This window comes from Pangasianodon hypophthalmus, chromosome 18, assembly GCF_027358585.1.
Source record: "Pangasianodon hypophthalmus isolate fPanHyp1 chromosome 18, fPanHyp1.pri, whole genome shotgun sequence".
NCBI classification, from domain to species: domain Eukaryota; kingdom Metazoa; phylum Chordata; class Actinopteri; order Siluriformes; family Pangasiidae; genus Pangasianodon; species Pangasianodon hypophthalmus.
In genome coordinates this window covers 17,672,044-17,685,292 of record NC_069727.1, presented here as the reverse complement: position 1 = coordinate 17,685,292, position 13,249 = coordinate 17,672,044, and the positions used below count along the sequence as shown (strand labels likewise).

Genomic DNA, 13,249 nt, shown 5'->3' with positions numbered 1-13,249 from the left:
CCATTGCTAGTGCAGTTACAATAGTGTTTAAAAGGAAAAATAAATCCAACAATCTCAAAACATAAGGGATAATGGCCAGACGTTGATGTTAGCTCCTAAAACAAAAGCACAAGCGCTGTTTTATTCTCACTTACCATTATCCATCATGAGAAATGATTTATAGCTAGTTAGCACTCCATAAGATGACGAACGTGATGCGGTTGACGGTGGTCTGATGTGTTTGAGAAGAATGTACTGATGAAGAGGTGAGAAAGAAGGACAGACTAAAGGACTAAAGCTCTGCTGCATCATTCTCTTTAATATAGAGATGAAGCGAGAGTTAATTCTCTCTGGCACTGCTGTCAGCAGGTAGGGTTAGGGTAGGAGACTGTGAACCAAAGTGAAAACATGTCAATGTCAACTCAATAGTCAACTTAGAATTTCATTATAAAATAAACCCTAGACATTGTCGAAGATTCCTGAAGCAATATAGCAAGAGTGCTGTTGTAGTGAATATCAGCGGCCGCAGGTAATCACAGCCATGCTGATACTCAGTACAGTAGCATGACTGCGAGCGTGATATTGCTTTTATACTACAGATCTAGAAACAAGAAATTAATATTGAGTAACTGACCTTTCAGATACTACAGTATGTGGCCAAATCTTTGTGTATTTGCTCCATCAATAAAAGTAGTTGCCAAAGAGGCCACATCTGGATAGAGTTGTCATGTTATACTAAATATTAAAACTATTGGAACACTGTTCATCCAATCAAATTAGTGGATCGAAACTAAGAGTTATATAAATGTTATTATAAAGATTAATATGCAGTTCGTTCAGGAAGGATTTTTCGTTTAACACTGATATTATGGATCAATTCAATTCAGTTTTATTTGTATAGTGCTTTTAACGATGGCCATTGTCAAAACAGCTTTACAGAAATATAAATTTTGAATTTATACATTTATACATTTAACCCTAATGAGCAAGACAGAGGTGACAGTGGCAAAGAGATGACATGAGGAAGAAACATTGAGAGAAACCAGACTCAGAAGGGAAGCCATCCTCATCTGGGTGACACCGGATAGTGCGATTATGAATAATTCCCTTGTATAACTGTGTACTACATGGTCAAAAGTGTGATTATGTAACCAGGAAATTCATCATAGTTTTCACATAAAGTCCATTTTGTTGAAGTCATTAGCTGTTCACTGACGGAGACTTGAGAGCAAAACCGTTTGTATCAATTGCAGTCCAAAGCAATTTTTTAATGGTTTCTACCACAGTTTAGCGTGTCCATGTGGGCCATCCTCAGCAGCAGCGAGTGATTTCCATGACATTAGAACTCCAACCAGAAGTAAAGCATCAGTCTGGATCAGGTAGGTCCGGAGAGCAGAAGCGGTCGGGATCGCTGGCATCTCAGGATTGAGAAATGGGATTAACAAGTGTCAGTCCTAAAGGCCTTATTTAACTAACTACAATTACTGGTCTGTGCCTTTTTTCAGTACTGCTAGTCTGTCAATTCTGGTATATAAATATTATCTAAATTCTTTTCCACTCTAGTTTAATAGATAACCATTCACACTTGTTATTTACACTGCCTGGCCCAAAAAACAGTCACTGTATAGATTTTAATAGGCAAATACATAAGAGTCTATGAATGGATCATTATTAGAGTGATTATAATGTTTCTAGCATGTTATATGTTTGGCAACAGTTCTTTTAATCTTAAAAGATGAAGTGTGTAGCTTTTTAGTTCTTTAATAACCATGTGGAAAGACGTATCATGTGCTGGAGGAGACTTTAAACAGTGCTCACCTCTTTCATTGATCTTGATTCAAGATCTTGACCAAAACCTGATGCACCACTTGATGGAAATAAATGTTGTGATGTTATTTCCATCAAGAGGTGCATCAATTTTTGGTCAAGATCTTGTATTGACAATGCAAGAGATGAGCACTGTTTAAAGTCTCCTCCAGCACATCCCAAAGACTTTCACCGAGGTTAAGGTCAGGACTCCGAGGTGCCAATTCATGTGTGAAAATGATTCTTTATGCTCTCTGAACCATTCTTTCACAATTTTAACCCTGATGAATCTTGGCAGTGTCATCCTGGAATATGGCCATGCTACGTCTTTCTGCATGGTTATTAAAGAACTAAAAAGCTACACACTTCATCTTTTAAGATTAAAAGAACTGTTGCCAAACATATAACATGCTAGAAACATTACAATCACTCTAATAATGATCCATTCATAGACTTTTTTTTGGTTGGGCAGTGTATCTTCTTAATGGTGTGAGATGATATTACAGAGCTAATTATTTGAAATATCAACATGTGACAAAATGACACTGAAATGTCAGATGTCGCCCTCTTTTGGATGAGGAGGTAAATCAACTCCAGAATCATCAGCACCCTTCGAGGGAATGGCCAAAATGGAAGTATATAATAAATAAACTACACTAACAGTGTACTGTAATATACAACTGTCATAAGAATATCTAGATTAAATTAATGGTATTTATATTCATTATTTCATATTCATTAATTCATAACATTGCAAACATTGCAAAATTATTGATACTCTTAAAGAAAGTTTATAATGAATGCAACTTCATTCAAATTTTCATTCATTCATTCAACTTCAGTAACCACTTGCAGGTACATACAACTCAAAGCACCCATACCCTCTGTAAAATATAGGTGTGGATCACTGATGATTTTAAATTTTATATTTTTAAATTTTATATTCGATTTTATATTAGAATTTATAACTTTTGGTTATGCATTTTCTCATTCGTAAAAAAATTATATCACATGTTTCTCACATGAGGACGCCTTTAGAAATACCTTGCACTTGATGTGACTCAGTATTGTCTTTCTAGTTTACACAGAGCTTGACACTTATAGGTGATCTTATAGGATATTCTAACTCCAATCATTTCAAAGGTCATATGCTGTCTTCAGACACTGCAATATACACTCACCGTCCACTTTATTAGGAACACCTGTACACATGCACGTTTATGCAGTTGTCTAATCAGCTAATCATGTGACTGATCTAGAGACTGTTGTGTGTGAAAATCATAGTAGATCATTAGTTTCTGAAATACTCAGACCAGCCCATCTGGCACCAACATCCATGCCACAGTTAAAGTCACAGAGATCACACTTTTTCCCCATTCTGATGTTTGATATGAACATTAACTGAAGCTCTTGACCTGTATCTGCATGATTGTATGCATTGCAGTGCTGCCACATGATTGGCTGATTAGCTAACTGCATAAATGTGCAGGTTTATAGGTGTTCCTATTAAAGTGGACAGTGAGTGTAGGTGTCTTGATGAAGACAAGATTTTACTTATTCAAAGGGAATTGTTTTCGCTGCTAATTAGCAGCAGGTAATTAGAGTGAAAATGCTTGATGTGTATGCTTGATGTGTATTGGCTGTCTCCAGGCAACAAAAGCTTTGATATATTGGTGATGACCTCAGTCAGAGACCTTGTTCTGTAACCCCTCACCAACCACGCTTCAGTATAGATGATAAACCGTATAAAATTATATTACGTCATTTTGAGGGTCTTATTTATTTGGCATTGGCATTTGGCATATTTTATATAGAACTTATATAATTACCTTATATAAATATAGGAATAATAGGACAGGTTGCTGTCTCACTATGCCAGTGAATGTAAACAACGCCGCTGGAAACATGAGAGCCGCACTATTTCAAAACGGAAATCTGTTATAGCACTGAATGCAAGAAGCCCATTTAATGAATGAGTGTACGTGATTGTGTGTGATTAACACTCTATGTGTGTGTGTGTCTCAGTGAGGGGAGGAAAAGAGCCAAATGGCAGAAAGAGAGCTGTGCATGTCAAAAGTCGACAACATCCATAACCTGTAGCAGCAACAGATGTTTTCCGCTGGATGTTATATATGTTATATACATGCATTGTGCAAGTAAAGGATGGTTATAGTAAGTCCTGTTTTATTACTACCATACACCACAGTGCTGATGAATTCTCAAATCTGATTGGTCAGAAGGTGCGGATTCATTTTCTCTTCCAGCAGCCCTGATATTTATTTAATATTTATGGAAGGAGTCTCCAGTGCCCAGTTTTTGGGTTTTTTTTTCGCCAAAGGAAATAGTTTGAGTAACATGACAAGCTGTGTTATTTTTGTATTGTTAACTTCAAGAGAGAGAGAGAGAGAGAGAGAGAGAGAGAGATATCCTGGTGAGGGAATGACTATTTATTGCTGCTATAAAGTAAGGGATAATTCAATGGACATTGTCACAAAACAGCTTTACAGAAATAAATAGATTCAAATTAAATTAAACCAAAATAAATTGTAAATATGTGAATTTATCCCTAATGAGAAAGCCAGAGGCGATAAGAAGCACTAACTTGTTTCATGGATGTTCCACAATATTAAATGTTCATTAATAAATTAGAAATTGCAATTTTTTTTGCAAATTGTTGTACTATAAGTGGAATAAACACTTCTGGACATGCTGCTATAGGAAATAATCAACTCTGGGATGGGAACAGTAATGCTGGACATCATGGATCCTTTTCCAACAACAGCATGACCCATCATGTCTTACTTATTGCAGATTTAATGAAACAGATTTTATGATTTCTGCTGTTTCCTTTTGGTGGTTTCATGTATAGATTTACATCCTGATATTGTGTCATTACTATGTGTGCTGGAGTTATCATCATATGGAAGATAGTGCTCTCAGTTCAGCCTGCATAAGATGACAGACATTGTGTTCTCCCTCTCAAACCTACACTGACACGATCTGTAACCTTTCATTAGCTGAATAATACCTTACCTATCATTTCCACTCCCTTCATCTATCCCACAGCTCTCTCCTTTACATGGGTTTTGATATGGTAAATTAGCAGGAAATGGTAATGTGAGCAAGACAATAGATCGGGTTTGCATTCATAATCACAGAATAAGTAAGAGCAGCATTGAGCAATTAGAAAACACACCGCAGTGTGTGTACTGTGGGTGTTCACTGATGTTTGTGCAGTGGGGGATTTAACAGCAGGGCCGAGTTAACAAAACCTAAAGACACCTGGTAAGCATACTGTATGTGGTTCAGGGACTGCGTCTTCTCCAGACTGTGATGGTCTAGATGTGAGGGGTCCAATGTTTTTTAAAATCTCTATCCTAGGGTTTCTGAATGATCTATCTTTTTGTACTGGGTTATTTTTTTAAAGCAAAACTTCACAATGAAAGGCTTTAAATATAAAGACATTAAATACATTTACTACTGAAATGCTTGTTGATGTGCTCAGAGATTCTGGTGCTAATTTGTTGGCTGGTGCTGTATTTTTGTTATTGCTGTAAGCAGATTGTTGGAAGAAGCTGTTGTTGGTTGTGCAAGTGGACATTGCTAGCGCAGTTACAATGGTATTTACTAGGGAAACATTTTTAGCTATCTCCAATATACCAGTTAGGTTTCACTGTTAGTTCCTAAAAACAAAAGAGCAGAACTTCTTTTCTCACTCATCATTCCCCAATGACATTCAAAGTCATATTAATAAGAAATCCAACATGCAAGTTGTGGAGACAGCAAACGTTGGCCTCAAAGTTCCCAAATATAATGCAGACATACAACACAGTTGTATAACAGAGTAATGACAGAGACTCGGCTTGGCTAGTTAGAGATATGAGATGACAATGGTGTTGACAGAGGTGTGAGAGCTGGACAGGCTAATGGACTAAAACAGTGCTGCATTGGCTTCTTGAGGTAGCGATGAAGCCAGAGCTAGTTCCCACTGGTGCTGCTATTAGCATGTAATCGAATGGCATTTTGGGAAATAATGCAAGAAAGTGTCTAGGAAATTGTGGGAAATACTTTAGGAAAGTGTTATCCAAAGTGAAAAGAGACCAACTAGTTGATGAAAGATATTCAAACTAAAAAAGTCAACTTTTATTACAAAATAAATCTCAGACTCCACTGAAGATGACGTTAATGTTAATTATAAAGATTAATACGCAAGTAATTCTGGGTGGATTTCTCCTTTAACTTTCCACACAGCAGGAATAGTGAGAGCCTGTGGGGCTTCTCATCATCCTCTGAAGTAACTTATAGTCATTGCTTTTGTTACCATTACCAAACCTGTTGTGGTGTGTGAGGATAGTGTTTCTATTAACTCATATAAGGCTGGCTCATGAACGGAGACTCTAGAAATGGAAGGACATGCTGTTGTTGTTATTGTTGGTGGTGTTGGTGGTGGTGTTGGTGGTGGTGGTGGTGGTGTTGACAGCATATGGATTTGCCCTTTGCCTTTCAGAGCCTTTCGATGACAGATTTGCCCCCTGGGGCATTATTCTGTTCTGCTGTTGCTGTGTCCTGCTAACGCATATAATCCGTGTCAGTAGAGATTTTAGCATGACTTTTTTTAGCACGTCCTTTGCATTTATATGGGCAGTGTCTTTTTCAAATAAACTTTTCGCATTCACATAGCTCTTTTTCTACACTCTATAATGTATATGATTTGTTTAATTTTCTTGCTACTACAATGCTTCTTACTGAAGCTTACCATCAGACCTGGATTGCATTTTGAATAAATAGGGCACATCAAGCCATTGCATCCTAAACCAGTGTTTTTGCTGGTGATTCTATGACCTAGTGTAGAAAGCATGTTTATATGTCTTTTAGCTATTCAAATTCTCTCTATGACTACAGGATTATCTCTGTGTATGATCACTGTTAGCTGTAGACACTACAGTGTACAGTATGACGCTACTGAATAAATTGTTTACTTCTACAGCTGCTTTAGTGTTGGAAGATTAGTGAAGAAAACTCTGTATATGTGGTATTATATGTGGTTAACCATTTGACCCGGTCATACTCATGTCTTCCTCATGATCATGTGTGTGATAAAGTCACTCTGTTCTCTTCTGGGCTGTGCTGATTAGTCATTCAACTAGAAATTAATATGAGCTTCTTTTTTTTCCTTTACTTCAATGACTGATCTAGAATCAGGCTTCATTATTAAAAGCATATCTTCGTTGGATGCCCTGTCTAATTTTCCAGAGCCTATCCTGGAAACACTTGGTGCGAGGTGGAAATACATCCTGGATGGGACACTAGTCTATCTCAGGACACCATGCATACAGATTCACATGCTCATTCACACATAGCAATATAGAGCAGCCAGTCCACCTACTGGCATGTTTTTGGGAGGAGGGAGAAAACTAGAGATCCCAGGGGGAACCCATACGAACACGGTTAGAACATGCAAAACTCTGCACAGATAATAATAACCACCATGCAGCACTTTTAATTCTCAGTTTAAATATAGTCTTTTCACCAGCCTCACCTCTGCCTCTGTCGTTCTTGTTTGTGTGTGTGGGTATGTTGTGGGTGAGGTGAGAAGGTCCCTGACTTCCTGGATTACTCCACATACTGTGCTCTGGAAGACAGAAACAAACATTACTACTCTCTGTCATTTTATGAGTGTAATTACTGTATGCCTCTGTCTGTCTATTAGAAGTATAACAATGATAGCCTTGCTGTCTCAGGTGCCTTCCTTTTTTCCTTGTGTCTTAGGATTTAACTAAACTATGTTTAAACTGACACTTTTGGAAGAGGCCTTTTCCGATCTACAGGAAAATGTCGATTTAATGTGTTACTAGGCCTCCCTGCCATGTATGAACATGTTGAAATGTGCGTGTCAGGTTAAACCTTGAATATATCCCTGAGACAAACAGCTCATGTGTCATCTTGTGTTTTTGCTGTTGCTTGGCAAAGTGGGCCATATGATAATTCTTTGTAAATACTATATAATAGATTAAATGACCCTGAATTCTCAGCCTTGCTGTTAAACAAGGTCTTAGGCCTTCAACAGTGTGTACTATATATATATATATATACACACACACACACACACATATGTATATATACACACACACACACACACACATATATATATATATATATAGATATAGCTTTGTTCTATTTTTACAGGGGAAAACCCATGTGTCTAGAGAATTGTGCACAAACAAAACAAAAACATTATGACCTCTAAACACATTTTTCTTATGAAATCCTGCATAGTCATAATCATACCCTATGGAAAGATTTAATCTCTGCTTTGGTTGCCATAGACACTTGACTCCAGAAGCATGTGGCAGACGATTTTGGCAATGAGAACTCCTTGTTCATGAATTGTGCAATTGGGTCAGTTGCAGTAGCTAATTAAACCAAGCGATCATTGCCCTGTATAGTGCCCAGTAATTTGTATGTGTGTGTGTGGGTGTGTGTGTGTGTGTATGTATGTATGTGTAAAACTGAGAGCACTCCCAGAGCAGTTTCAGATCCTCCTATTAACCTAAATTATCTCTCGACTCATATGAGACGAGTGTTATCATGAAGAGCACTAAAATCTATTTCTGTTGTGCCATGGTTGAAGCCATATGAAGATGAGGCTAAAGTGCTCAAGTTACAGTACACTTACCTGACACATTTGACAGGGTGTTTCTATATTCTGCCTAATAATATGTATTGGACCTTTAAATGAGTCACTCTTGCTTTCCGCTGGCTCTGCATCAGCAGTAAGACTCATTGTTACTTTAACTCTCTGAAGGCTCCTCAAACTGTCATCTTTCTTTTTACCTTTTTTGGTTTTGTTGACCCCATGTGAAATCTTGTGTGGGGAAACAATTGCTGGTGCGCAATCGTCGTGAAGAAACTGTGAAACCCCACCCAGGCAGGAAAACGTAGCTAAGAATAGCCCATGACTTTCCAGCTGCTCTCACACACGGGAGTTCCTGTAGGCTCTATCTGATCAGCAGAAATACTGTAGCTTTCCTGGATTGGGACATAGAAGTGTGTCACAGGCCTCAGGCAGCATGACAGTAATCACTCCTAACTAATACACATGTACATATGCATGTATGTACAGAGTGCAATATTGAAAATAGTTTCTGGTGAAGGGCTCCGGATAAATCATGAAGGTCTTATCCAACATAACGCCTTTAAACACAATGTTATGTCTTTGCTATGAATGCAGAGGTCTTTTTGAGAGCAGTACACAGGCCCACCATGGATATTGCTCAGGCACGGGACGATCCACTTAAGAAGGCCCCTACACACTTGCTATCCTTGTGAGGAACTTCCTTTGACATTAATGTGGCTAATTAATGCTATGCCTACACCTAAACCTAGCTCTAATCTTAAAGTCAGTAACCAAAAGGAAATCGATTGGTTCTTTTAATTTTTTAAACAAAAGCTGCAGTTTTTATGTCTGTAATTAGCCACAAATCATACATTCAGCAGGTATGTAAGATTTTTGCCATGGAAAACACAGCAGATCAAACCATTTTACAAGATATGGGAAGTATTAACCTTGACGAGTTGCAAAAAATGCACAAGACATAGCTTTATCAAACAGACATATTTCAGATAGTCCTATTCTGCATGTAAGTGGACTACTAAACCCTCCTGGGCCCGGGGCAGCTTCCCTGGTTGTCCTTGGGGCTGGCTGTACGTAGCATTTTTATGTGGAATCATCTTGTCAATGATCTCAATCATCTCTTGTCAATATACTCTGTTAACTTTGCTGTCATGGATAAGTGATTATATGGTGATGATAACTGGATGGCCAGAGCTGTCTTTGCACAAAGTAATATATACTAATTCCAGAAGAAATGAAAATCAGTTAAATCAGCAATCTTAATAATTCATAAGTTTGTGGTTGTGTGATATATATATTCACAGGTTATGTGAGTTTTATGATAAACATCAACTGGCAGTTAAATAGCACTGTGCCATGGTTAGTGTAGCTATAACTCAGTGATTAAAACTTTTACTCAGTGGAATAGCAGAAAAATGCATTGGTGTAACTTACACCAATACTCCCATACATCTGAGTGTGCACAGCTGAGTGCCACATGAATGCTGAGAGCTGTGAGGGATGGTGGCCTACAGCATGGAGCAAACTCACATTCCTGATGCTAGAGAGCATATTTGGCATTCCGGACTGCTTGCAGACCCTCTCAATGAGCTGTTTGATTTCTTCACTCGTTTTCTTCTAAGCCTGTAAGAGATGAGTAATGCAATCAGCAGAGAACAGGAGACCATTCACACAGAAAACATGCAGCAAAAAATGGCCTGCTTGAAATGATGTTTTGTAGTAGTTATTGTTTTATGGATTGCTGTAAGTTAGATGTCATTTTTAAAGCAGGGTTTCTCAACCCAGGTCCTTCACAGATTTAAGGTTTCCTAACTTCCAAGATGCATGTCTTACCCAACTCATGAAGGGCTTAGTAATTAGATGAGCTGATGAGCTGGATTAGGTGTGTTGGGACTTATGAGGTCTTGAAACTGTGCAGGGAAGTTAGTTCCCTGGCCTGGGGTTGAGAAACACTATACAGTACCATTGTATGGTACGGTATTCTTTAACATTATCTCATTATCCACTGCATCTGTAGCATTCTGGCACATTGTCTCTCACATATTTCCCTGTAGTGAGAATACAGTGAGAGTCCTGTTTAATTGAAACTTGCTTCAAGAGTAGGCTAGGGGCAAGTGTTAAATTCATTTAATAAATATTTAAGATATGCAAAAACAGAATTACAACTGTCTATTTTTGGATTAACTTGACTGATTACTCTAACGACTGCACTTAGACTTCCATTAATTCGTATAAATGAGATTTCTGATCTTTTTACAGGGTACAGGGACATGTGTTAATTTTTCTGCATGTAACACTAAACATATGGTAGATAGACATATGGGTAAAAGAAACCCTGGAGAATTCCTTTAAACTGTCATTAGGTTACTTTTTAAATTATGTAAAAAAAAAATCACAGTTTCCTTTCTATCAGACTGTATTCAGAAAAGATCATATAATAAATAAGAAGGGGTTATACTGAGGTTTAGGAGGCACTGCTTTCACTGCCAGCAATGTGGGAAGAGTTTGGTTTATGTGTTATTATTATATTGAGCACTGATATCATGGAAATGTGATTAAAGCAAATCTTCATTATAACTTTGTGTCCTAAGGGTTAATTACTGCCTACTTGAGGAGTTTAAATAACTTACGTTTTCAGGATTCCTTGTTTTGTGTATTTGGCATCAAAATGACTCTTTTGTAGCATAAATCCATGATATTAATTAAGCCTCATGATCTGAGGCAGGGTGTATACACAGCAATTCACTACTGCCGTAAGAATACATTTTACAATTTTGAAGTGAAAGCTCGAAATTATTATTATTATTATTATTATTATTATTATTTTAGAGGTGCAGCTCCAGGGGCCTGAGCTCCTTAACTCGGGTGGTGGAGTTGTGCGTACGCTCCCCATGTCCTTGTGTGTTTCCTCTGGGTTCTCTGGTTTCCTCTGGTTAATGACCATGAATTCATTTTCTGAAGAGCCTGGAGGAAGCAGGGAGACCATGCTAAATAATAATAATAATGATAATGAGAAGAAGAAGAAGAAGAAGGTGCAAATACTCAGCTCTCTGTTTACATAAACCAAATTTAATCACTTTAATCTCCACTTAAATAAAGAGCCAGGTTTGTGTTGTGCTTTTGTGACACAAGATTAAGATTTTGAGAGACTATTTAGTGCACAATGTACCTGGTACCGTTAGTGCGCTTTTGTATGGAGCCCTAATTTCCATCCAATAGCAGACAGGGCGCTTCGGCGGGGAGGGGCGGGGCCGAGCGCGGGGTCGTGACGTCACGTCGCACTCCAACCCGTCAGACGCCTGAGAGAGAGAGAGAGAGAGAGGGAGGGGAGAGAGAGAGAGAGAGAGAGGGAGGGGGGAAACAGAGAGAGAGAGAGGGAGAGACTGGCTGACTGGTTGAGTGACTGACTGGCTGACTGAGAGAGAGAGAGAGAGTGAGAGAGGGAGAGAGAGAGAGCAAACGGATTGGAGCTAATCTGTGAGTACCGGATCCGTCGGCTTTTCTAATGTGTCACTTTGTATTTTGCCAAAAGGACTCGAATGGGTAATTTTGTAGCGACAGACGCGGATGTACCGAGCGGCCTTTTATCTTCTCTGCGTGCGTGAGACGCGTGCGTGTGTGTGTGTGTGCGTGTGCGCGAGAGACAGAGACAGAGAGAGAGAGAGAGAGCGCGAGCTCACAGCGCGAGACCGGTTCACCAATGCGCGGTTTGCGGAAGAGCAGGTCAAACGGAGAGAACATGGCGGAGGCAGCTTGAGTTGAAACAATTCAACAATTCAGCTCCTCACGCTTCCTGCACGCCGCTGTGTCCGTGTGTAGCGCTGGCGGCTTGGCCGGGCGTTTATCCCGTCAAGCGGTAGAGCTTAAACAGTGTGTCTGTGCTGTGTATCTGTGTGTGTGAGAGAGAGAGAGAGAAGAAACAGGCTTTATATTGTTTACAGCATTTTGTCCGCCGCTGTGTGGAAGTTAGAGCGGAAATGGAAAAGTTGTACGCATGAGTACTGTGAGGGGAAACTGGGCGTGTGGCGGCTCACAGCGTTGAAATATCAGCAAATGAAATCCCCTGTGTTCAATTCCAGCAGCTCTAGAGTAGCCTGAGAGAGAGATGAACCTTGTGTGTGAAGATATGAAGTCTTCCAGGCGTGGTGGTGTTCAAAGCAGCTTGTCTTTCTTTCACGCAGCAGCTTGTCTTTCTTTCACGCAGTGTCCTGCTCGGAGTGTGTCTGATTAGCGGCCCCACCTAGTTCAGCTCTCAGGCGAAGTCCACTTTCTTCCACAGAGAAGAGAAAGAGAAAGACAAACGGCGCACTTCTGCTCCACAACTGCGCATTAACCACGCTTTTAAACCAAACTAATAAGGTTTATTGCTTTCCAGGAATGCCTCACATACATACATACAGCCTGCTGTAGCTGTTCAGGGTGGATCTGAGGTAGCAGTCCACCCTAAACACTGCACTTTCTTAGCATGGCTGCTTGAAAAATGAGAAAAAATGGCTGCTAAACTGTGGCTTTCCTTATTGCCAGGGTGGAACCTTTATCTTCTAATGTGTATGTTCCACCAGGAATGTAGATACCTTAAAAAAAAAAAAAAAAAAGGTTTAATGTAGGCTAATGTAAGCCTTCCAAGCTTTAAAGGTACACTACATGCACCTTTTTTTTCGGTACCCTTGAAAGTACCACCTCAGTTACAGGGAGTGATACAGTTTCAATGCTATTTTATAAGTTTATGAAAGTGTCAGTGAAAAGTGATTAAGGCGGTCAGCAGGATCCTGTTGCCTCCTCATTTATTTTTAATGCACGCTATGCGTCTGTCAGGGTTTAATTTATCTA

At 39.1% G+C, this 13,249-nt stretch overlaps 1 protein-coding gene and 1 long non-coding RNA gene across 3 annotated transcripts in view; one reads left to right on the top strand and one right to left on the bottom strand.

The window, feature by feature from the left end:
* Window positions 1-885: 885 nt before the first annotated feature.
* LOC113532016 (uncharacterized) lies at window positions 886-12,778 on the bottom strand. The gene is made up of 5 exons (XR_008304689.1): window positions 12,531-12,778; window positions 11,589-11,718; window positions 8,620-11,383; window positions 7,325-7,417; window positions 886-1,397 (listed from the first exon to the last, which is right to left on the bottom strand). It is a non-coding gene; the product is annotated as an uncharacterized LOC113532016 (long non-coding RNA).
* The window catches only part of rap1b (RAP1B, member of RAS oncogene family), a 57,056-nt gene continuing 55,557 nt past the window's right edge, over window positions 11,751-13,249 (top strand). For both annotated transcript variants that reach the window (XM_026923047.3, XM_026923046.3), the window contains exon 1: window positions 11,751-11,896. The gene's annotated coding sequence lies outside the window, so the exon portion shown is untranslated. The remainder of the gene's footprint in view (window positions 11,897-13,249) is intronic.